At 44.1% G+C, this 24,022-nt stretch overlaps 1 protein-coding gene across 8 annotated transcripts in view; it reads left to right on the top strand.

Annotated features, from left to right (window-relative positions):
• Positions 1-24,022, top strand: part of REEP1 (receptor accessory protein 1) — a 111,996-nt gene that overhangs the window by 5,505 nt on the left and 82,469 nt on the right. The window lies entirely within an intron of this gene.

Below are 24,022 nucleotides of genomic sequence, written 5' to 3'. Positions count from 1 at the left end.
TTGGGACACAATCTGAAGGAATCTTGACAGGTAGCCTTGTTTAGGCTTTCAAAAATGACATGTGTACCTAGACCAGGGATTGCAAATGAGTGTCATCTCATGACTGATAAGAGGTTGCCTGGAACACTATCTTGAGAAGTATGAATCTGGTTTGGGCTCCATGGGGAAGGAGTCCTGTGAATGTTTCATTCAGGGAAGATGATAATGGGCACACACCTATTGGTACAGCATTTGCTCTCCCAGATTTAGCCCATTCCTGATCAGATGGGAGAATCCCAGTGTCAGAATTGTATACACTTCGCTACCTAAGTTAACATCCTCCCCTTCCCCGCAGCATCCCACCTCTAGTAGGCCTTGTCAGCCACCAGGGAGCTCTAGGGCAATGGCACCTCCTTCTTGCCAGTATAGGGGCTGTCCAGCCTAGTGGCTCTCTGGTCTGCCTTATTCCTCTTAGGACGATCACTCATATACTACATTCCCCTCTTTTTTTCTCTTTTGCTTTCACCAGTCACAGCTCAGTTAAATTCTACCTTGGTCTTCTCTTGTGTACTTATGTGTTCACATCCTTTCTGCCTCCTTTTAGGGTCTATGTATGAAACTCTGGGCTTCAGAATGAATTTCCTCTTCCCATCTGGCAACATATTTCCTGGCCATCCTATTTCCAACTCTTGATCTCAGCTCAGGTCCAATGGGAACTTGTCTAAGATTCTCATTATTGGCTACAGAACCAGGATTCAACCCCCAATGAGCCATTTGTGCTGGACTGTGACCCATCCTTCCTGGTTCTGAGAGATCACAGCTATGACTTTTCATGAGTTCTGAATGGCATCCTTGGACTTCCCTAACCCAGTGCCCAACCACGAACCTTTCACAGATGGGCTGCCTAATTGTGATCTGTGTAGAATTTAGTTTTGCCCAACTTGGGGTTTAGACTGCCAAGACAATGCCTGTCAGACATAATATGCTGAGCGGATCACACTACTCAAAAGAGAGTGGGATACAGCCCACCTTGAGAAAGGCATGATAAAACACAGCCAGCTGATGCTGACGGCTTACAGTTGATTTTCAGGAACATGCAGAGACCTTTTCTCATGAGCACAAGAGGCTGAGAACCGCTTGTCCCTATGTGTCCCTACTGAGGAAGTTGCAGGATCCAGTAGGATCTGTAACCTCTTCAGGCCAGGCTCTGTGTGCTCATATACCACAGTTTTATGAGGGAGACCTCTTCGCTCTGTCTTCAGAACATTTCCCCATCCAACTGACTTCTGTCTCTGCTGCCACCATCCTGTTCCATGTTCCAGTCTCCAATTATTTCTCTCCTGGATCATTCAAAAGCCTCCTAATTGTTTTCTTGCTTCTACTCATATGCCTCCAATGATTTGTTTAAAATATAAGATAGATCATAGCTTTCCCCTGCTGTTTAAAAATTGTCCAAAGAATTCCTGTGATATTAAGAATATAATTCAGGGGTGCCTGGGTGGCACCCTCAGTTGGTTGAGCATCAGACTATTGATTTTGGCTCAAGTCACAGTCCCAGGGTCATGGGATCATGTCCCGCATCAGGCAGGCTCTGTGCTGAGCATGGTGTCTGCTTAAGATTCCCTTTCTCTCTCTCCCTCCCTCCCTCCCTCCTTCCCCCTCTGCCCCTCTACCCTGCTTGTGGCTTGTGCTTTCTCTTTCTCTAAAAAATAAAAATAAATAAATAAGAATAAAATTCAGATTCCTTACCATTCTTAATGAGATGCAGCAAGGCCTGGCCCCTGCTCACTGCCCTGACTTCACCTTGTACTGCTCTCTCCACACTCAGCTCCAGCTTCCTGACTGTCCCTGGAAGGCAGCAAGCTTGTGTCACTCAAGGGCCTTTATACTTGCACTTTGCCCTCTGTCCAGGATGCACTCCCCTAAGTGGTCCATGGTCCTCACTCTCTTTCCATTTAGATCTCTGCTCATATGTCACCTATCCAGGAGAGGCCTTTTCTGACCATCTTCTCCAAAAGACACCCCACATATTGCTCTATCCCCTGAAATTATGCTTTTAATTCATTTATTTACTGGCTTATGGTCTGTCTCTTCACATAGAGTTTGATCTCCATGACTTTTGAGACTTTGATCTTGTTCATAGCTGTTCTCCCAGTACCTAGAGTAGTACTACGCTCATAGTAGGTGTTTAAAAAATATTTGTTGAATGAATGATGACTTAGTATTCCCTTTGAGTTTAGAGGATCCTTTTTAAACCTGCATTTATAGAACCTTGATTTGTGACCATGGCAAGTGACTTGACTCAAGCCTCAAGTTTCTCATCTATGAAATAAAAGATGTGATTTCTCTCTTTCTGGAGATATTAAAAACTAAATAGTCTGGAAGTCTTCCCATAATAAAGCTGAATTTTAAAATTTCTACAAAATTTGGATAAAGTATAACTGATCCCCTCAAAAGCATAGCTGAGCTTTTAAGTAAGGATCCTTGCCAGGAGACAGAAGAGAGAGGGAATCATTTTGCAAGGGTGTAAAATAGTACTGTAGCAGGGACCTAATGGATTACCCTGAAATTTAGTTTAAATCAACAGTCATTTTGTTATCATCTCTCCTGGCTCTGTGGTTCAGGAATTTGGACAAGGCACAGGACACAAAACTCATCTCCACTCCATGACGTCTGGATCTTTAGCTGGGACAGTACAATTGTCAGTGGCAGACTAGACATTTGTTCCAAGGCCTCTGCATGTGGTCTTCCTATGTGATTTCTCCAGCATGGAGACCTGAAGACAGTCATATTTCTTATGTGGTGGCTCAGGGCTCCAAGATTTAATGTCCAAGAAGCATCAGTAGAAACTGTAGGACTTCTTATGACCTTATAATAGAGGTCCTAGGATGACACTTCTACTACATTCTATTGGCCAAGCAAATACTAAGGCCATAATAGATTTGAAGGGGGGCAGATTAGACTCCATCTCTCAGTGGAGGGGTATCAAATAATTTACAGCCATTTTTAACATATCAACTCAGAGAATTGGCCAGCTTGGTTTTAATGTCTATATAGAGAAAACAGGGGCCTTGGGTCTGTGGAGGCTGAACATTTACATATAGCTGACACTTGAAGCATTAGGGTACAGTGTAGTCCTGAATAGAAGGACAGACCCATGAGCACAGGGAGATGACAGTGAAGCTTGTCTGTCTTGCTCTGTGTTCTTGGTGGGGGTGAAATCTCCCTTGGGACTTTGAAACCACCCATGGATCTGTCCTCATATGGGTTTGGAGTCTAAATGATTGCATCCTGCATGGTCTGAATACCCATAGCTGAGAAATAATTGGTCCTGGGCCAGTGTTGCCCCTGGGGTACCTTGTAAGAATTAATCAAGTCTCTTTAAGAACCTTCAATACACATTGTACAGAATTAGCTCAAAGAACATGAATTCATACCCCAAAATTACAAAACACCTGAAGTACTGACCACCCCTAACCTGGAGTTGAACACTACCAGCAGCAGGGTTAGCCCCACAGACATAAATAAATGAATAACACACATATATTAATTATATATATTATTTATCTACAATTGCCACTACTTAGAGACTTTAGAATAAGCCTTCCTAAGTGAAAAAATAAATCAAGAATTGAAAATACAAGAAAACAACAGATCCTGGGGCAGAGTAGGGAGAGGAATGGGCCCATTGGAAAAGAAGCAATTCTAAACATAAAAAATAACGAATTGAAATAAAAACTCAGTGGATTGTTTAAATGATGAGCGATTGAGGGGCGCCTGGGTGGCTCAGTCGGTTAAGCATCCGACTTCAGCTCAGGTCATGATCTCGCGGTCCGTGAGTTCAAGCCCCGCATCGGGCTCTGTGCTGACAGCTCAGAGCCTGGAGCCTGTTTCAGATTCTGTGTCTCCCTCTCTCTCTGCCCCTCCCCTGTTCATGCTCTGTCTCTCTGCCTCAAAAATAAATAAACGTTTGGGGCGCCTGGGTGGCACAGTCGGTTAAGCGTCCGACTTCAGCCAGGTCACGATCTCGCGCTCCGTGAGTTCGAGCCCCGCGTCAGGCTCTGGGCTGATGGCTCAGAGCCTGGAGCCTGTTTCCAATTCTGTGTCTCCCTCTCTCTCTGCCCCTCCCCCGTTCATGCTCTGTCTCTCTCTGTCCCAAAAATAAATAAACGTTGAAAAAAAAAAAAATTTAAAAAAATAAATAAATAAATAAATAAACGTTAAAAAAAAAAATTAAAAAAGAACTAATAAAAAAAAAATCTTTTTTAAATAAATGATGAGCGATTGAATACCAAGGGAGGAGTGTTTTCAACACTACTTATCTTGGAGCTAGAAGGCATTTTAGTGATCTCAGGTTTTTGTTTGACACTAGAAAGAAGATAGGACCGGAGGGCTTAGGTCATTCATCAAGGTCAGTAGCCTGATTGGCTAGGCCAAGATTTGAGGCCGGGTCTTAGTTTCTGAAGATGCTTAATTTTATGTTGTTAACAGGGGTTGGACTAGGACTGGTGGTGACTAGAAGACACACTTTTGGCTTGATAGAAGGGCAGGATTTCTAGTAATTGGTGCTAATGTGAGGCAATGAGTTCTTGGCTTCTAGCCCTAAGACCTTCCAGCTCTAAAACTATGATTTTAATATTTTCCCTTATAGTGGTAGAGGAAGAGAGGTAAGAGTTATTGGAAAGATTCTCTTTTTCAGTGGGTAGGCTTTCCATTGTCGTGCAAGATTGGCTGATTGATTCATTTGTTGACTCACTGCCTGCTTATTGACCATTTGTTTTGGACCACACACTGCTCTGGGCACCAGGAACGTAAAGATGAATGCATTTCAGTTCCATCTTTGAGAAGCTGATAAGGTCACACCGCCAGTCAGTGGGAAACTTGGACTTGGATTCAAATGTCCCTCCTGCCCAGCCAGTGCTCTTTCCATCGAGTGGGTATGTGTAAATGACTTTTCCGGCTGTGGTTGGAAATTGTAGGGAGGAGCCCTTTCAGCAGGGGAAGTGGTGCATCTCACATATGAATGCGTGTAACCGCTGCTGCATCTCTCTGCCTGGGGAACACTGGGGCATCCAGTGTTGGGAGAGAACAGGCAGAAGAGAGGGTGTACTGAGTGAAAACAGTCTGGGACTGACAGAGGGGTGAGGTTGAACATTCTCACCCACTGTATTAGTCTATAATTGCAGCTGTAAGAGCCACAAACATCGTGGCTTAACACAACAGAAATTAGACTCTTAGGGTTTTGGAGGCCCGAAGTCTGAAGTCAGTCTTTTGGGGCTGAAATCCAGATGCCATTAGGACTTCTGGAAGCACCAGGGGAAAATCCATTCCTTGCTTCTTCCAGCTGCTGGTGGCTGTTGGCATTCCTCGTGACCACATCCCTTCAGTCCCTACTTCTGTAGTCACTTTTTCTTCTCTTCTGTCTTCATATCTGTCTTCAGTCACTCTTGTGATTACATTTAGGGCCCACCTGGGTAATCCTGGATACACTCCCCAGCTCAAAATCCTTAAGGTTACCACACCTATCATGTCTCTTTTGCCATATAGGGTAACATTCATAGGTTCTAGGGACTAAGCCCCAGCTATTTAGGGGGGATCACTGTTCAGCCTCCCATACCCATGGCTGCTGGTTCTGCTGCCATTAAGCTGAAGAAAGTTCATCTAAAAACAGACTTAAGAAAGGTGAAGACTCTGATGTTCTAACATCTTCTCTTGTCTCCATTTCCAGACTTTCCTTGATTTGTAGAAATCAACAGAAAAGACTGCAAATGGTGAGGGTATAATAGGTAACAATACAATGAACACTCCTTTACTCAGTGCCTGCTTAAGAAGTAGAACATTACTGGGGCGCCTGGGTGGCACAGTCGGTTAAGCATCCGACTTCAGCCAGGTCACGATCTCGCGGTCCGTGAGTTCGAGCCCCACGTCAGGCTCTGGGCTGATGGCTCAGAGCCTGGAGCCTGTTTCCGATTCTGTGTCTCCCTCTCTCTCTGCCCCTCCCCCGTTTATGCTCTGTCTCTCTCTGTCCCAAAAATAAATAAACGTTGAAAAAAAAAATTAAAAAAAAAAAAAAAGAAGTAGAACATTACCAGGGTGCGTGGGTGGCTCAGTCGGTTGAGTGTCCAACTTTGGCTCAGGTCATGATCTCGCGGTTTGTGAGTTCGAGCCCCCCGTCGGGCTCTGTGCTGATATGATAGCTCGGAGCCCGGAGCTGCTTCAGATTCTGTGTCTCCCTGTCTCTCTGCGCCTCCCCTGCTTGAGCTCTGTCTCCCTCTCTCTCTCTCTCAAAGCTAAATAAAAACATTAAAAAAAAAAGTAGAATATTACCTTCATTGTAGCAGTATATCATCACTGTTAATGAACATTTGGATTTTTTCTAGGTTTTTGTTTTTCTTTTATTCTTGTAAAGAGCTCTGCAATGAACTTTCTTGTACGTGTTTCTGGGTACACCTGTGCACATATTTCTTTAGGAATGGAATAGCTGAGACATAGGGTCTATGCTTTTTTCACTTGCCTAAATAACATAAATTAAATGTTCATAGATGTGTAGGTCCATTTCTGGGCTCTTTGTTATGTTCAGTTAATCAGTTTGTCTGACCCTGCATTAGGACCTCACTGTAGTAATTATAATAACTTTTTGAGAATTCTTGCTCTCTGGCATCGCAAGGCTCATCCATATCTTACTCTTTATAAATTATTTTCCAAAATGGTTTTCCTTCAGCGATGCATATAAATAACTTCAGTTGCACCATGGCTTTACCGTCACTTGATATTGTCACAGTTTAGAATTTTTGCCAGTCTGGTGGGTACAAAATGGAATCTCATTATGGTTTTAATTTGCATTTCCCTGAATACTAATGAGATTGAGCATCTTTTCATATGTTTATTGCCCATTCATGTTCTCTCTTCTGTGAAGGGCCCCTTCAAGTCTTGCCAAATTTTCTCTTGTCCTTACCTTATTAGTTAGAAGGAGTTCTTTAAATATTCTGGACTCTAATCCTCTGTCACTTATGTGTTATAAATGTCTTCTCCAAGTCTGTGGTTTATTTTTCCATTTTCCTTTATGGTGTATTTTGATGAAGAGAAGTTCTTAATATTAATGCAATGGATTTGTCAATTTTTTCATTTTATAGTTTATACTTCTTGTGTCCCCCGAAAACCTTACCTACCTGAAATAATGAAGATATTCTCCTACAGTGCTCCTCACAGTTTCATTGTTTTGCCATTCACATTTAATTTCTTCCTCCATCTGGAGATGATTTTTATATATGATGTGAAATAGGACTCCAGAATTTTTTCTTTTTTTTTTTTTATAAGGAAAACATTGCCCTAGCACCATTTATTATAAAGCTCATTCCTTCTCTTCAGATCTGCAATGCTTAGCCCTATCGTAAATTAAGTTTCCATAGATGTGTGTTTGTTTCTGGGCTGTTTATTCTGTTGAACAGTTTGGCTCTGCAGCAGTAACACTGTCTTAATGACCATAGCTTTGTGAAAAGTCTTGATGTCTGGAGGGGCAAGTTCCCCACCTTCAAGAGTGCCTTAGCACTCTCCTCTTTCGTATATATGTTTAGAATTATTTTTTTTTAATGTTTATTCATTTTTTGAGAGAGAGACAGAGAGAGAGAGAGAGAGAGAGAGACAGAGCACAAGCGGGGGAGGGGCAGAGAGAGAGGGAGACAAAGAATCTGAAGCAGGCTCCAGGCTTTGAGCTGTCAGCATGGAGCCCTATGTGGGGCTTGAACTCACAAAATGCAAGATCATGACCTGAGCTGAATTCAGACACTTAAGCAACTGAACCACCCAGGCGCCCCTAGAATTATCTTAGAATTATGTTTTACAACACACACATGCTCGCACTTACTGAAAAATCTGTTGGGAATTTGATTGGAATAGCGTTGAATGTATGGGCCAATGGAAAGTTGATGTTCTTAAGGATAATGAGTGTTCTAATCCATAAACATGGTTATCTATCTCTTTATTTATTTAGGTCTTTAATGATTTTCAATAAAATGTTGTGATTTTTGCTGTGTCTTGCATGTCATTTGTTAAATTTATTCCCAGGTACTTGGTATTTTTTGATGCCAGTATATTTAGTATACTAATAAAATTTTCATCTTCCAGCTCTTTGTTAGAAGAATGAAAGCTTGCTAAACTGTACATTCTTTTGGGGTTTCCAGATAAATAGTCATGTCATCTGAGACCATAGCACAATGTTGTGTCTTTCCAGAAAATTATTCCTTTTTTTACCCTTTTACTGCAAGGTGATCGCTAATGCAAGGAGACTTAAAGTTGTGAAGGCAAGCATGCTTTCTTTGTTCCTGATCTTAAAAGGAATGCTTCAACATTTTCCCATAAATTATTGTGCTTGCTATAGGGTTTTCAGAAATAAACTTTATCACTCTAAGTTTCTTTGTATTCTTAGTTTGCTAAGACTTTTTATAATGAGTGATACTGTATTTTCTCTAATGCTCCCTCTAAGATGACAATATATTTTTTCTGGCCCTTAATCTGTTAAATGGCAAGTTGTATTAATTATTTTTGCCATTAAGCCAACCTTGCCTTCCAAATAAACTGAATTTAGTCACACAACTTTTCTTTTTTGTGTTGTTAGAACAATCCTTGATTCAATTTGTTAATATTTAGTTTAGCTTTTTTTTTTTTTTAAGTTATGTATTGGCTATATTGTCCTTGTCTGGTCTTGCTATTAAGATTATGCTAACCAGGGTGGCTCAGTCAGTTAAGCACCTGACTCCTGATTTCGACTCAGGTCATGATCTCATGGTTCAGAATTTAAGCCCCATATTGGGCTCCACACCTGACAGTGTGGAGCCTGTTTGAGATTCTCTCTCTCTCTGCCCCTCCCCTGCTCACACGCACATGTACACATGTGCACGCTCTCTCTCTCTCAAATAAACTTAAAAAAAAAAAAGATTATGCTAACCTCATAAATGAAGTTGAGAGTGTATCCTCTTTTTCTATGCTCTGGACTAGTTTCTGTAAGATTGGATTTCTTTCTGGAATGATCAGTGGAAACTGCCAGTGAAATCATCAGGGCCAGATGCTTTTATGTAGGAAGATTTTAAACTAGTTATTCCATTTCTTTCATGATTATAGATTTTCTCTATTTTCTTGCATCAATTTTAGTTGACGATTTCATTCATTTAAAATTTTTTCCATGTTATCGATAGTTAACATTGCTTAAGTTTATTTATTTTGAGAGAGAGGGAGTGAGAGAGTGCAAGCAGGGGAGGGGCAGAGGGAGAGAGAACCCCAAGCAGGGCCCATGCTGTCAGCACAGAGCCCAATGCGGGGCTTGAACCCATGAACCATGAGATCAAGACCTGAGCTGATATCAAGAGTCAGATGCTTAACTGAGCCACCCAGGTGCCCCCATCCCATTATTTTTTCCCTCTCCTTCTAGCACACCCATTAGATATGTTAGATACTGTTACTTGATCCCCATAACTCTTCATCTCTTTTTTCTGATTCCTTTTTCTGTCTTTGAAGGAATAATTTCCTTCACATTGATCTCCTCAGGCATTTCTACTCAGCTGCTGAACATACTCAGTAATTGTTAAATTTCATTTATTGTATCTCCAAAATTTTATTTAGTTGTTTCAGAACTGTTTGGACATGTTTCGTGGTCTCTTTTCCTTCCACATATTTTAAAATCAAGTTTATTCCTTTAAACATATTAAACATATTTTATATTCCGAGTCTGATAATTCTAACATCTAAATTATTTTCGAAGGTCTAACTCAACTATCTTTTGTTTCTGTTGGCTACATTGTGTAAGGTACATTGTGTGTTTTCCAATCAAAAATGCTTCTTGGGGCGCCTGGGTGGCTCAGTTGGTTAAGCGTCTGACTTCAGCTCAGGTCATGATCTCACAGTCCATGAGTTCGGGCCCAGCGTCAGCTCTGTGCTGACAGCTCAGAGCCTGCAGCCTGCTTCTGATTCTGTATCTCTCACTCTCTCTGCCCCTCCCCTACTCACACTCTGTCTTTCTCACTCTCAAAAATGAATAAATGTTAAAAAAATTTTTTTAAATGTTTCTTTATTTCTTCCTTCCTCCCTTCCTCCCTCCCTCCCTCCTGCTTGCTTGCTTGCTTTTCTGTCTGTCTGTCTGTCTGTCTGTCTAAAGCTTATATTCTCTGGGACTTTATCTGTAGGAATACTTTGAGGCCTGGGTTAAAGGTAGTTTCCTCCAAGTTTGCATTTGCTTCTTTTGGGGGTCTAGGGACAGCACCAATATTAGACCCCTAGAAAATAAATTATTGAGATTTTTTATTTGTCCACTTGGTTGGTATAAATTTGAGCCACAAATGGGTGAGGGCAGGCTGTGATTACAGTTTCCCTGGGGGAAATACTGTTTTTTGTCCACCTACTATCATGGCTAAACAATGGGCATTTTCCTTGTGTGTACCCTCAGGCATGGTAGCAGGCTGTCTCTGGTTCACCCTTTTACTTCTTTGGGATCTCTTTTTTTTTTTTTTTTTTAATTTTTTTAATAGCCATTTATTTTTGAGAGAGAAACAGTGTGAGTGGGGGGGGGGGAGGGGCAGAGAGAGAGAGAGGGAGACACAGAATCCGAAGCAGGCTCCAGGCTCTGAGCTGTTAGCACAGAGCCTGATGCGGGACTCGAACTCACAAACCATGAGATCAAGACCTGACCCAAAGTCGGAAGTTTAACTGACTGAGCCACCCAGGCACCCCTGGGGTCTCTTTTTATTTCCCAGGGCTGCTGTACCAAAGTACCACAAACTGGATAGCTTAAAACACCAGCAATTTATTCTTTCATAGTAGTGGAGGCTAGAAGTCTGACATCAGTGCAATGTCAGGGCCATGTTGTCACTGAAGGCTCCACAGGAGAATCTGTTCCATGCCTTTCTCGGCGTTGGTGGTTGTTAGCAGTCCTTAGCCTTCCTCTGCATCAGCTGTCACATGATTTTCTTTCTCTTTGTGTGTCTTCTTTTCTTTTCTTATAAGGACACTAGTCATTGCATAGGGCCCACCCTGATGATCTCATCTTAACTTGATTTCATCTGCAAAGGCTATTTCCAAGTAAGGTCACATACACAGGTACTGGGGTTAGAGCTTCTTTATATCTTCTTCAGGGACACAGTTCAGTTCATAACAGAGTCCAAACTTTATAGCAGGGTGCCCTGGGGCAGGGTTACTCCAAGTGCACTCTGAGGATCCGAGCATCACCTCATCTGGGAATTTATTAGAACTATATACATTTTTGGGCCCCCGCCCCAGACCTACTGAATGAGAATGCCTGAGGGTGGGGCCTGGGAATCTGTGTATTAATAAGCTCCCCAAACTTTCTTATGCAGGCTGGATTTTCACAAGCACTGCCCTAGAGTTTGTCTTCTGTAGTTGACATCTGGCCAAGCCTTATAATCTAAAGTTCAATGCCTCAGTTCAGCAAGTGCCCTTAATTTACCTTTCTGGGGCACTCATTTCACTTGGTGTTTGGCCTGTAAGACATCCATACGTTGATATAGTATGTCAATATGTCTTAAAAGATTCTTTAAATTGTGACACCTGGGTGGCTCAGTCAGTTAAGCATCTTGATTTTGGCTCAGGTCATGATCTCATGGTTCATGGGCTCCAAGCTGACAGTGTGGAGCCTGCTTGGGATTCTGCCTCTCCCTCTCTCTCTCTGCCCCTCCTCTCCACCCTCCTTCCCTTGCCCCTGCACACCATGCTGTCTCTTTCAAAATAAATAAACTTAGGAAGATTCTTTAAATTTATTACTTTTTTTATTTCAAAAACTCTAAACCACAGAAAAGTTGAAAGAACAACGCAGTGAATACCTGTTACTTTAAAAAAAAAATGTTTATTTTGGACAGAGAGAGAGTGAGAGAACAGGGGAGAGGCAGAGAGAGAGGAAGACAGAGAATCCCAAGCAGGCTCTGCACTGTCAGCCCATGAACTGTGAGATCGTGACCCGAGCTGAAATCAAGAGTCAGGTGCTTAACCAACTGAGCCACCCAGGTGCCCCAAATATGTGTGTTACTTTAACTTGGGCATACCCACTCCATCTCGTTCTCCATAAATACCCACATTTCCCTCCTGCTTAACCATCTGAAAGTAGGCTGCAGATATCACCCCTCTTTGCTCCCTAATACTTCAGTGTGTCACTCAAGGACTAGATTATTCTCCTACACTAGTGGTTCTCAAACTTGTTGGTTTCACCCTTTATACTCTTTTTTTTTTTTTTAATTTGTTTTTTTTTCAACGTTTATTTATTTTTGGGACAGAGAGAGACAGAGCATGAATGGGGGAGGGGCAGAGAGAGAGGGAGACACAGAATCGGAAACAGGCTCCAGGCTCTGAGCCATCAGCCCAGAGCCTGACGCGGGGCTCGAACTCACAGACCGCGAGATCGTGACCTGGCTGAAGTCGGATGCTTAACCGACTGCGCCACCCAGGCGCCCCTATACTCTTTTTTTTTTTTTAATGTTTATTCATTTTTGAGAGAGAGAGAGAAAGAGAGAGAGAGACAGAGCATAAGCGGGGAAGGGGCAGAGAGAGAGGGAGACACAGAACCTGAAGAAGGCTCCAGGCACTGAGCTGTCAATACAGAGACTGATGCTGGGCTCCAACTCACAAGCTGCAAGATCATGACCTGAGCCAAAGTCAAATGCTCAATCGACTGAGCCACCCAGGCACCCCTCACCCTTTATACTCTTAAAACTGGGGATCCCAAAAAATTTTTCTGTGGCTTATATTTTTCAATACTTACTATATTAAAAATTAAAATAGAGACATTTTGAAATACGTATTTATCAATTAATTTTAAAATAAAAAGCCATTATATGGCTTTTTAATGTTAAATAACATTTTTTTCTACCAAAAATAACTACATTTTCCAGAACAAAAACAAATGGTGAGAAGAGGGAATTGTACATTTTTGTAAGTGTCTTTCATGTCAAACTTAATCACAATCTGGAAGTTGAAGCCTTATTATAAAGGTTGATCTGACTTACACTTTGTTTTTTGTTTTTAAAGTTTATTTATTTTGAGAGAGAGTGTGCAAGTACATGAGCAGGGGAGGGGCAGAGAGATAGGGAGAGAGAGAATTCCAAGCAGGCTCCACACTGCCAGTGCAGAGCCTGATGTGGGGCTTGATCCTATGACCTGGAGGTCATGACCTGAGCCCATACTGAGTCAGAAGCTTAACCTACTGAGACATCCAGGTGCCCCTGATCTGTCTTACACTTTGAAGAGATTTTATCCATGCATGATTTGTAACATCATGCATTTGTCATTTGGAAACTATTGGTGTACCAAATTAAATGCATATCTTCTAAATGATGACACATTGCATTTATACAGTACTCAAAAATCACATTAACTAGTAACACCATCAAGCTCATTAGAAGAGTCTTTAAGTGTTGGGATGCTCATGGTAGTGAATGCAAATTTTCCAAAATTCGAATTTTAGCTTGAAATTTCAAACTTTTTCATTGGCAACAAATACTATTTGTTTTTCTTGAAAAAATGGGCTCATGTTGTTCATTTTCTAGAAAACACTTGCCAGATACCCAAGTCTGAATAACCATAGTTTGTTAGTCATTCATATAACAGTGGTGTTCCATGAACAAAAGGGGACAATCAGCATACAACTCAGTGATGAGGGTGCTTTTCCTCAAGGCAGTTGTCATACTTTGGGATGCAGCGGGACTTCATGTGTACTTATCATTTTATTGTAGAATATTAAAAATATTTGTATTCAAGAGTCAAAATTTAATAAAATTGATGATTTTCATGACATTCCTAAATGAAACGAGCATTTCCCCCTCTACTGTGTGTCATGGTAGAGAATATGGTAACTGCTGGCAGAGATTAGTGTCACTGCCTGGACTCATGCAAAGATCCCACAGCAGTTTTAACCTTCACTGTTTCTGTACCGTCAGTGTAAGTTCAACACAGTTAAAAAGGCAAATGTGTTAGTATTATTGTTAAAACTGCTCTGACCCCATGAACCCTCTGAAAGGGCCCTGGGAACCCCCTAAAAGGGTTCTGAGGTCTCCTAGGAGTCTGGATCGCACTTGGAGTACCACTCACTATTCTGTATAACCAAAAACCATTACCATACCTAAGAAAATCAACTCTAATTGTGCAGCAGCATCTAACATGTGGTCAATTTACTCAAATTAATTCCAATTTTTAAAAGTCCTTTATTTTTTTCTTGCTTGTATTTGGATCCAGTTAAAGTTCACTCTTTGAACTTGGCTATATGTCTTTTGACCAATCTGGAACAGTTCTCTCCACCCGTCTCCAGTTCGTGCTGGCTTACAGCACTTAAGGTCTAGAACGGCACTGACTTCAAGCGAGGCCTCATTCAGTAGCACAAGATTCTCTTGGTCTCTTCCCTGCACCCGTGGTTAAGGTTGGCTCCCCTTGTAGACCCAAGGTGGTTGCCAGAAGCTTTCAGGGGTTTGAATTTCTCATTGATGTCCAGCAGAGGAGAGCATCTTCTGTGGGACCCAAGGAGGTTTCTTCCCTCAGAAACTCCTATCAAGCATCTTGGTCTCCTGATTTTGGCCACACATCTGTCCCAGAGCCAATCCTTGTGTCAGGAGGATGGGATGTTCTGACTTACATAAACCCACCAAGACCCACCCAAGATCTGGGGCCATGATCAGCTTCTCCAAATTACAGGGGCTGCATGGGGCTGGGGGAAGGACCCAGAAAACATCCGCATCCTGTTACTAAGACACAGGCAAATATCCACCAAGGTTTAGTTTCCATAATAATGTCAAAGACTTTACTGAGCACCTGCCAAGCCATTCTTTATTCCCTCAGCAAGTCCACTCGTGCACCTGGTATTTAGTGAGATGCTACTGTAGGCTGAGGTCTGGGCCACCACGAGGGAGAATGGAGTCCATCTCCATCAACTGCCATCATAGCAGTTTTCGTGTAAGGCTCTGTGATATCATGAATACAGCAGTCATACAAGGTGGGCATTACTACCTCTTTCCTAAATGATAAAACTGGAGCCCAGAGAGCTAAGTCGCTAGCCCCAGGTTCCCCAGCAAGTTAGTGGTGGAGCCGCGTCCAGAGAAACATAACGTGGCCAGCAGCACCGCCTGGCCCAGGTCTGGGTGGGATTCGGGGTTTAGATTCTGGTCCCAGCTCTACCTGGATGGGCTGTATGATCTTGGACGTCCATTCCTCTTTGTGGAGGTGGGCTGAACCTCTGGCCATGCAGGTTCTCTGGTTCACACCACCCTGCCATCTGTATCTCCTAGAAGTGTTGACTGCTCCGGGCACCCTAGGATCTCACCCACTGAGCCTCGCCCCAGAGTCTCAGGAGTCCTGCAGGGTCTTTGATGTTATGATGAGAAGTTGTTGAGAACAAGCGATGTAAGGAGGAAAGAGGCAGGGCCTTCAGGAACTGCCTCCTTCCACTCCTGTGGGGGGAATAAAGTGGAGGTGAGGAGCACTGGAGTGGCTGGTGAGTTGTTGGTGTGGCTTTTGCCCACCCAGACCCAAGAGAATCAGTTTAAGGAGCTGCTGGATATGCTTTTATCCTTCTTTGGTAGCAGGTTAGCCGGCTTGCTGGGTTTCCTGTCCTGGCTGGCTCAGCCCCGCCCGCCACCTCACCACACCGCACCTGTGCCTGCCTCATCTCAGGACAGGCTGGGATCCAAACTCTGAGGTCAGCCTGGGCCCGTCCAGCCCCGCAGTGTCCTCTCAGGCGTGACTGAAGCTCAGCGCTTCCCCGGAGGCAGCTTATCCAGCTTAATGAGGCTCTGGGCGGGGAGGTGGTTTCCCTGCAGGACGTGGGCAGATCCCCTGGCTGTCACGGATGCCTAGGTAGCCGAGCTGCCGCCGCTGGGCTGGCAGGCTAGCAGCAGGATGAGGTCAGCTGTGATTGCCGCATGCCTGGCACCAGGCAAGGGGCTCAGGGGCTGGCTGAAGTCACTCGGAGTGGGAGCTCTGATCTCGGGGGGAGAATGTGAAGACAGCTTCCTGGGTAGATGAGCTATATTAGTCACTGAAGGTCAGCTCTTCCTTTACATGAGTGTGCACCTTGATGGTTTTCATAGGCTTTTTTTTTTTTAAGTTTATTTATTTTGAGTGAAAGAGAGCATGAGCAGGGAAGGAACAGAGAGAGATAGAGAATCCCAAGCGGGCTCCCCACTGACAGCGCAGAGCCCAGTGTGGGGCTCAAACTCACGAAACCATGAGATCATGACCTGAGCCAAAACCAAGAGTCGGACAGTTAACCAACTGAGCCACCCTAGTGCCCCTGATGGTTTTCAGACTGCTTTCATGTCTGTTATTGGATACAGGGTCACAAATGTGGTGGCTTCCAGGCTGAGAACAGCCTGGAAGTGGTGCTTAACAGATTTGGATCTGTCACCAACGTCTAACATTTGAGAGATGTGGCCCTTAAATGCAGATTTCTGTCTTCTGATGAAGAATCAGAACATCTGGCACCGCAGGAGGATTCCAGAGAGGCAGCAGCTGAGCGGAGCCGTGGTTGCCCACGGGGTACATGCTCCCAGACCTGCTCAGCTTCCGCCTGGCTCAGGTACTGTGGGCTGCTGGTGGTTACCATTTCTCATCTTACACCTGGTCATTTGCAGCACCAGCCTGACCCAGATCTGTGCCTTGTTATCCTAACCTACAAGCAAAACTTAGATCCGTTCTACCAAAATACAAATACGTGCTTTTACTGACACATGTCTATACTCTGTGGCAGATGTCGCCTTTGCAGTGTGCACGCGTTGTTTCACTGAATCCCGACAGAGGTTCTACGGGGTAGGTAGTAGTATTTCCATTTTCCAGATAACCCATCTGAGGTTTTGAAAGGCTAAGGAGTTTGCCTGGCTCTTGAATGTTAGAGCCTTGGATCTGTCCTATATCACAGCCTTCGCTTTGTCTTTGCCTGAGTGTTGCCGCATCACCTGTGTGTGTGAAAGGAGCATTAATAGTAGAAGTCGGTGAGAGTAAGAGTCCAAGCAGTGAGACTCAGGGAAATTCTGAGGTGCTGTGGGCAGGACTGGCTGGTCTGGGGAGGCTGCATGAAAGAGGAGTAAGTGGTCATCCAAGCGCACTTTGGGTATCCTTCTGCAGGGTAGGAGGCATGTTCCAGTTGCTGTGAGGTTAGGTGTAGTGGTGAGAATGTGCCAGTGGTGCTGGCTTGAGATGAGAATTAGTGTAGTGACATCTTGAGAGTTCAGATGGGAAAGGTAGATTTGAGGTCAAAATACAAAACTTTGCTTTTAGGCAGGGGTGAGCCAGGGAAGGATTTTGTGAGGGGGAGTGATGTGAGAGCAGTGTATTGATGTCAAATTAGAAGCAATCAGGGTTGAACCAGAGTCTTGGCAGTTGGAAAGGAAAGAAGAGGGCTGAATCGGTGAATCAGCAGAAAAGAAGTAATTGACAGGACCTTGAACCACACATGTGTAGAATCAGAAGGGGTTTTGGAAGTCAGTTAGTCCTATTTTGTTCTGGCATAAGGACCACTTTGGTGACATCTGTGACAGCTGGGCAGCAAGTCACTTCCAGTGGCCCTCCTTATGGCCATTCCCTTCCTTTGGCTCTATGTCTATGTCCCCATTTAGACTTAGGAGCCCTGGAGCTGTCAGTCACTCAGCCGGTGCCCAGGGATAGATAGTGGAACAGTTTCTTACATGGCTGTTAGCTTCTAAAGCTAGCACATAAGGGTGAGAGTTACTCATGTCTGCCCTGGGGTAGATAGTGTCCCTCCCCAAATTCATGTCCACCTGAGACCTCAGAATATGACTTTATTTGGGAATAGGGTCTTTGCCAATGTAATCAAGTTTGGATGAGTTCATACTGGGTTAGGGTTGGCTCTAATCCAATGACTGGTGTCCTTATAAGGAGAAGGAAATTTGGACGCAGACTGAGACACGCAGGCAGAATACCATGTGACAATTGAAGCATTTTGGAGTGATGCTTCCACAGGCTGAGGAACACAAAGGACTGCAGACAGTCGCTAGAAATCAGGAGAAGGCAAGGGAAGACTCTCCCTCAGAGCCCTTGGAGGGAATGTGGCTGTACCAACACCTTGGTTTTAGACTTGTAGCCTCCAGAACTTTGAGAGAATAAATTTCTCTTGTTGTAAGCCACCAAGTTTGGGGCGCTTTGTTACAACAGCTCTAGGAAATGAATGCAGTGGCCATTACCTTGGAGAACCCATAGTCCCTTGCTGGCCTCCCTATCATAAGAGGAAACGATGGCTACTTGGCATGACTTGTCCTTAGAGAACCCATGCAGTCCCCAGTTTCTTGTCTCTTGTTTGTAGTACTCACATTTTAATAATCTAGTGTAGAATTTTGCTCTGATGTTCAGGCCCTCCATAATATACTTCTAAATGACCTTATTTTTCACTGTTCCCCATGACCGTCCCTACATATGCCATGAGCTTTCCATGCTCCAACTTGAGTCATTACTACCTCTCTTCTAGAATGGCATCCCTCCCAGCCCCCCAACTATATCCTTCCATGTTTAAGGCCCATTTTTTCTTCCTAGACCATTCTAAATTGGATGTTTGGTCCTATAAGCTCAAAGCACACACTGCTAGCTATCACCAATCATTGGGCAATATCCTACCCAGCTGTCCTGAGGCATCTCCCATGTTTTTGTATTTATTAACTCATAAATTTGTTTTTTGTTTTTTGTTTTTTGTTTTTTTTTAACTTTACTGGTATCGATGGCTTGTGTCTTAGTCTCAGGTCTTAGTCGCTTAAAGGTAGACAGCCTGTCTTTTGCTTCCTTTTCTCCTCTATACACTTTGTACATTTTTTAAAAACTCGACATACATATAGAGGAGTTTCTAAACAATGATAGATGACAATTTTTATTTGTTTGGGAAAGATTAAAAAGAAGAAAGTTTGACTTGAAGAGACATCTTCTTGACCTTTAGGGTAGAAAGCATAGTCTGGCTCCTAGAAGGTGATGATATGTCTGTACATATCCTTGGGGCACAAATTCTTTATCCTTCTCTCAGCAAGTCCAACCTCATATATCCAAAAAACAACAACACAGTCATTGAACATCTCCTGTGTGCCTGGGTCTGTGATGGGCCATGGGAAGGTGGTAGAGAATAAGACAGATATAACCTTATCCTCAATGAGTGTTTAGTTTTGTGGGAATACTGGCAAAAAGGAAATGAATACTTCTTGACCTGCTGCCAATGGCTTTTCATTCAGGTGACAAGGTACAGTTAGGCCTGGAGGTCATACTAGGCTCTGGCAGCCATGTTTGTACTGCATGACCTGCCTTCTCTACTCAACTATGACTGATTGGATCAAAATGTGCATCTGACTCACACCGAGCCAGTTACGTTTCTCCTCTCCAGGCACCACGGAAGTGAGATTTTGAAGTAGCCAGTTGCTGTGGACTGAGTTGTGCTCTCCCCAAATTCATATGTTGAAGCACTATCCCAATGTGATGATATTTGGACGTGGGGCCCTTGGGAGGTAATTAGGTTCAGATGAGGTCATGAGGGTGGAGCCTCCCATGATGGGAGGTGCGCTTATAAGAAGAGACACCAGAGAGCTCTCTCTCTGTCATGTGAGGACACAGGGAGAAGGAGGATGTTAGTAAGTCCTCAGCAGAACTGGGCCATTCCAGTACTCTAATCTTGACTTTCAGCTCTAGAATTGTGGGAGAATACATTTCTGGGGCACCTGGGTGGCTCAGTCAGCTGATTGTCTGACTCTTGATTTTGGCTCTGCTTGTGGTCCCAGGGTTATGGGATCGAGCCCCATATCTGTGTTGAGAATGGAGCCTGCTTGGGATTTTCTCTGTCTCCCTCTGCCCCTCTCCCCTGCTTACATGCTCTCTCTCTCTCTCTCTCTCTCTCAAATTAAAAAAAATAAATAAATAAATTTCTGTTGTTTAAGTCACCCAATCTGTGGTATTTGGTTATGGTTGCCTGAGCTAAGACACCAGTTTATCAAGAGGCAGGAACAGCAAGTGTAAGAGTGAGGAGGTGTGGAGGCTGTGTTCTGCCACGAAGAGCATGTAGAAGGTGGGCCAGCAGAGCAGGAAGAAGACAGAGATGTTCAGAGAACTGAGGTGGCTGAGATGCTGCATGGTTTCCCCAGGACTCGTCAGTCCCTGGTTCCAGACACTCGCAAGGCCCAGCTGCCCTGGGGGTCTTGCACTACCCCCGAGTCCTCCCCACAAATTCCCATTATTGCTTATGCCAACTCGAGTCAGTTCCTGTTAGTTACAACCAAAAGAACGTCTGCCCTCCCATTTTACAGATGAGGAAACAGGAGCTGAGAGGCCCAGGGCTACCGTGGTGAGTGACAGAGTTCAGGCTGCAGTTCAGGTCTTTAGACCAGCAGTCTCCCTTTCTTGCCCTCCAGGTTATCACAGTGAACTTGTTAAACAGACCCGGGGAGGTTCTGAAACTATGAGGAGAGATGCTGTTATTCCTCTGCTACCAACCTTTTAAAACAAGACCTGTGTTCTGTCGTACTGGAACGTGTCTTTCCAACATCACATGCGTTGGCCCCTTTCTTCTGTAATCCCGCACGGCTGTCACCACTTGCATCCTTGCCTTTGAACTTTGCATCTAGGAGATTCTTAGCACTACACACTGGCTGACAGCCAAGGTCTTCCTAGACCTTCATATTTTCTTTGCATTTGTCTTCCTTTGTTCTTGTAATCTAATACACATTTCTATCACGAGCCAGGGATCTTCTCTGAGCTATATGACAGGGAATGCCTGGCACCTGTGCCCTGTTAGGTTTTCATATTTGTTTTATGATACAGTTTATTTTTATTTTAAATGTTTGTAATGTTTATTTATTTTTGAGAGAGAGAGAGAGAGACAGAGCATGAGCAGGGGTGGGGCAGAGAGAGAGGGAGACACAGAATCCGAAGCAGTCTCCAGGCGCTGAGCTGTCAACACAGAGCCTGACGCGGGGCTCGAACTCATGGACTGTGAGATCACGACCTGAGCCGAAGTCAGGCGCTTAATCGACTGAGCCACCCAGGCGCCCCTATTTTTATTTAAATGGTTTATTATTATTATTACTGTTTTAATGTTTATTCATTTTTGAGAGAGAGACACACACACACACAGAGTGTGAGCAGGAGAGGGGCAGAAAGAGAGGGAGACACAGAATCCAAAGCAGCTGACAGCACAGAGCCCGACGCGGGGCTCGAACTCATGAACTGTGAGATCATGACCTGCGCCAAAGTCAGCCGCTTAACCGACTGGGCCACCCAGGTGCCCCATATTTTTATTTTAATTTTAGAGACAAAGAGAGGACAGGAGAGGGGTTGAGATAGAGAGAAAGAATCCCAAGCAGGCTTCACAGAGCCAGACACAACCTTGGGACTGTGACCAGAGCTGAAATCAAGAGTCAGACGCTCAACCGACAAAGCCACCCAGGTGCCTCATTTTTATGATATAGCTTTAAAATGAGTTCATCATTAATTGGAAAATATATAACATAGAAAGGAAAAGTTATTACTATCTCCACCATTTCAGCACAACTGCCAATAACTAGTAGTTTTCTACTTGTGAACTTAATTCATAAAACTATGTAGTTGTAACTGTAGATATTAACAACTTTGAGTTCCACTTTCCCCCTAAACATGATGATATAAACAGTTTTGTTCCGTTCCACACATTTCATAAGTGTCATTTTTAGGGCCGTATGCATTCTAATACATTGAGCACAATAAAGTGTATAGTGAGTCCTTTTTGGCATGAACAGACGATAAATGTGAGATGCCTCTTTGCGAGACATTTCGTTCATTTCTGGTTTTGTGTATGTGTGTGACTATAGGTAATAGTACAGTCTTTGCTTTTGTTTTTCAGATGTTTTCCCTATGCTAGATTTCATAAAGGTGAATCATGTATAACCAGGTAGGACTCCTGGAAAGGCAATCTTGGGAGTGTCTCGGTGAGACTCCTCTGGTTGCCAGTAACAGAAATCCACTTCAGATCAGCTTCTACAAGAGAGGACATTTACAGGATGGATGCTGGGGCAGCTTCTGGAATATGAGGGTAGAGTCCATTAGGACCTCATGAAGGACTGAAACGTGGGAACAATAGTGAGAATGCAGACAGCTCCCGTCTCTCTCCCTCTTTTAATTCATGGAACCAGGATCTATTCAACTCCTGTGTGACAGTTTTAGGTAACAATGACGAGCTAAAAAGAAAAAAAAAAACAAAAAAACAAAGACTCAGCTCATGCCCTCATAGGGCATGTCTGTCTGTCTCTTTTAGCATGAAATGTTGTCTCTGCTTCTCTGTTCTTCTGTCTCTGCAGACATCCATTTTTGCTTTGGTGAGCAAAATGCTTAGGTGTGGCCACCGTAAACTGCTAGTTTGCAGTCTTCCTTTTACGTAGCCTGCAGACCTCTCAGCCCCAGTTCTAAATCCTCGGGGGAGAAAATCTGAGAGGCACAGTTTAGGCCCAGTGTTGGTTGAATCAGCTCTGGCTGGAGGCAGGGTCCTTGGTACGTGCCCTGGGGGTGGGGGTGGGGGTGGGGGTCCTTATAAGAGGGGAACCGAGCGGCACAGCTGTGCCAAACAGTATCTATTCCACAGCGCACTGTTTTCCTCTTTACTAATGTGACCTGTGGGGGAGAAATGGTTTTTGTTTTTCTTTCACAATGAACTTCTTAAGAGAGTACTCCAGCAATGATGTGGCTGCTTCTGGAGGTGGCAGGGGGTGGGGGGGGAGGGGTGGGGGGGATGGGAAGGCCCACTGCGGATTTGTTTGCACTAATTATCAGAAACCTTTGTTGGGAAGGAGCTCATTGGTACAGAGGACATTGATGCATTGCTTTTTTTCTTCTGGGAGTGGGTGGATAGTCAGTGTCTGACTCAGTAGGTCTGAGGTAGGGCCTGGGAGCCTGCATTTCTAACAATTCCTCAGATGGTGCTGTTGTTGCTGCTGGCCCAGGCACCGTGCTTTGAAGACCACTGCCCTTTTCCACCCGCGACGCCACCATCTGCCACTCGTCCAGATTTCTCTCTCGGCACCTACAATGAGCAGGCTCCAAGTTGTGGCCTTCTCTGTGGGGACTGTCCTACTCAGTCCTTTCTTATTCCTCTGACCACCCTGACTCTTCTCATCATGTCTGGGGGACTTCGAGAACCTTCCAACCATCTCTCCCTCCCTTTGCTCTGGCCAAACGTGGCCCACCTTGCACATCACAGCCAGACTCCTCTGCTGGGGGCCCGGTTCTCCTCAGGCACTCTCCTGCTCGTACCCTCTGGCTGTTAAGAATAAAGCTGCTATGAATGTTCAAGTAAAATCTGTGTACACTTATGTTTTTGCTTCTCTTGGCTACATGCTTAGGAATGGAACTGCTGTGGGGGTGGGTATATAGCCTTCAGTTGCTCCCCGACCCTGAGGTCTGTGATGACAAATGAGACAACAGAGTTTGGGAGTCCAAGCCTGAAGGATGGGTTCTTGGCTCAGAGAGGAGAGAAGGGCATCACAGCGGCTTCTGTGTGCCTTCCTCTTGGCTAGAGTAGACGTATCTTTCATCCAGTTAGTGCTACCTGTGGTGAGTTTGGATGCATTCATCTTTCTTTGCTGTAAAATCTAGGGCTTGATTGCTAATGGTTTTACAGGAATCATTTCTTTGTTATATTGGAATCTATTGGTATATTTACACCACAGGGCGTATGTGTGAATGGATCTTTACCCACCTTCCTTAGAAGGGGAACTTCAACTCACTGGTTTCCTTCAGTCTTATAAACTGCTTCTCTAACCTCTCTGCTCCTCAGCCATTCAAGCATTCATTCACTCATTCATATTTAGTGCATGTGCACTGCGTGCCAAGCACTGTGCTAGGAGGTGGAGTTCTTCCTACTTCACATCAGTCACTTGGGCTTGCCTCTGCCTTCTTTAGTTTTCCCTCCCCCCCAACCCATAGCCTTTAGATGGATGCCGGCAGAATGTGCTCTGGGAAGAGATGGCTCCCCTCAGCTGCACTGAGACATTTATAGCCCCCAATCCACGATGCTGTCTCCTGTTTTTGGGTTTGCTCATGCTGTTCTCCCATT

Source organism: Leopardus geoffroyi, chromosome A3, assembly GCF_018350155.1.
Source record: "Leopardus geoffroyi isolate Oge1 chromosome A3, O.geoffroyi_Oge1_pat1.0, whole genome shotgun sequence".
Taxonomy (NCBI): Eukaryota; Metazoa; Chordata; class Mammalia; order Carnivora; family Felidae; genus Leopardus; species Leopardus geoffroyi.
The sequence above is the reverse complement of the archived record's forward strand: the minus strand, read 5'-3'. Positions and strand labels throughout refer to the sequence as shown.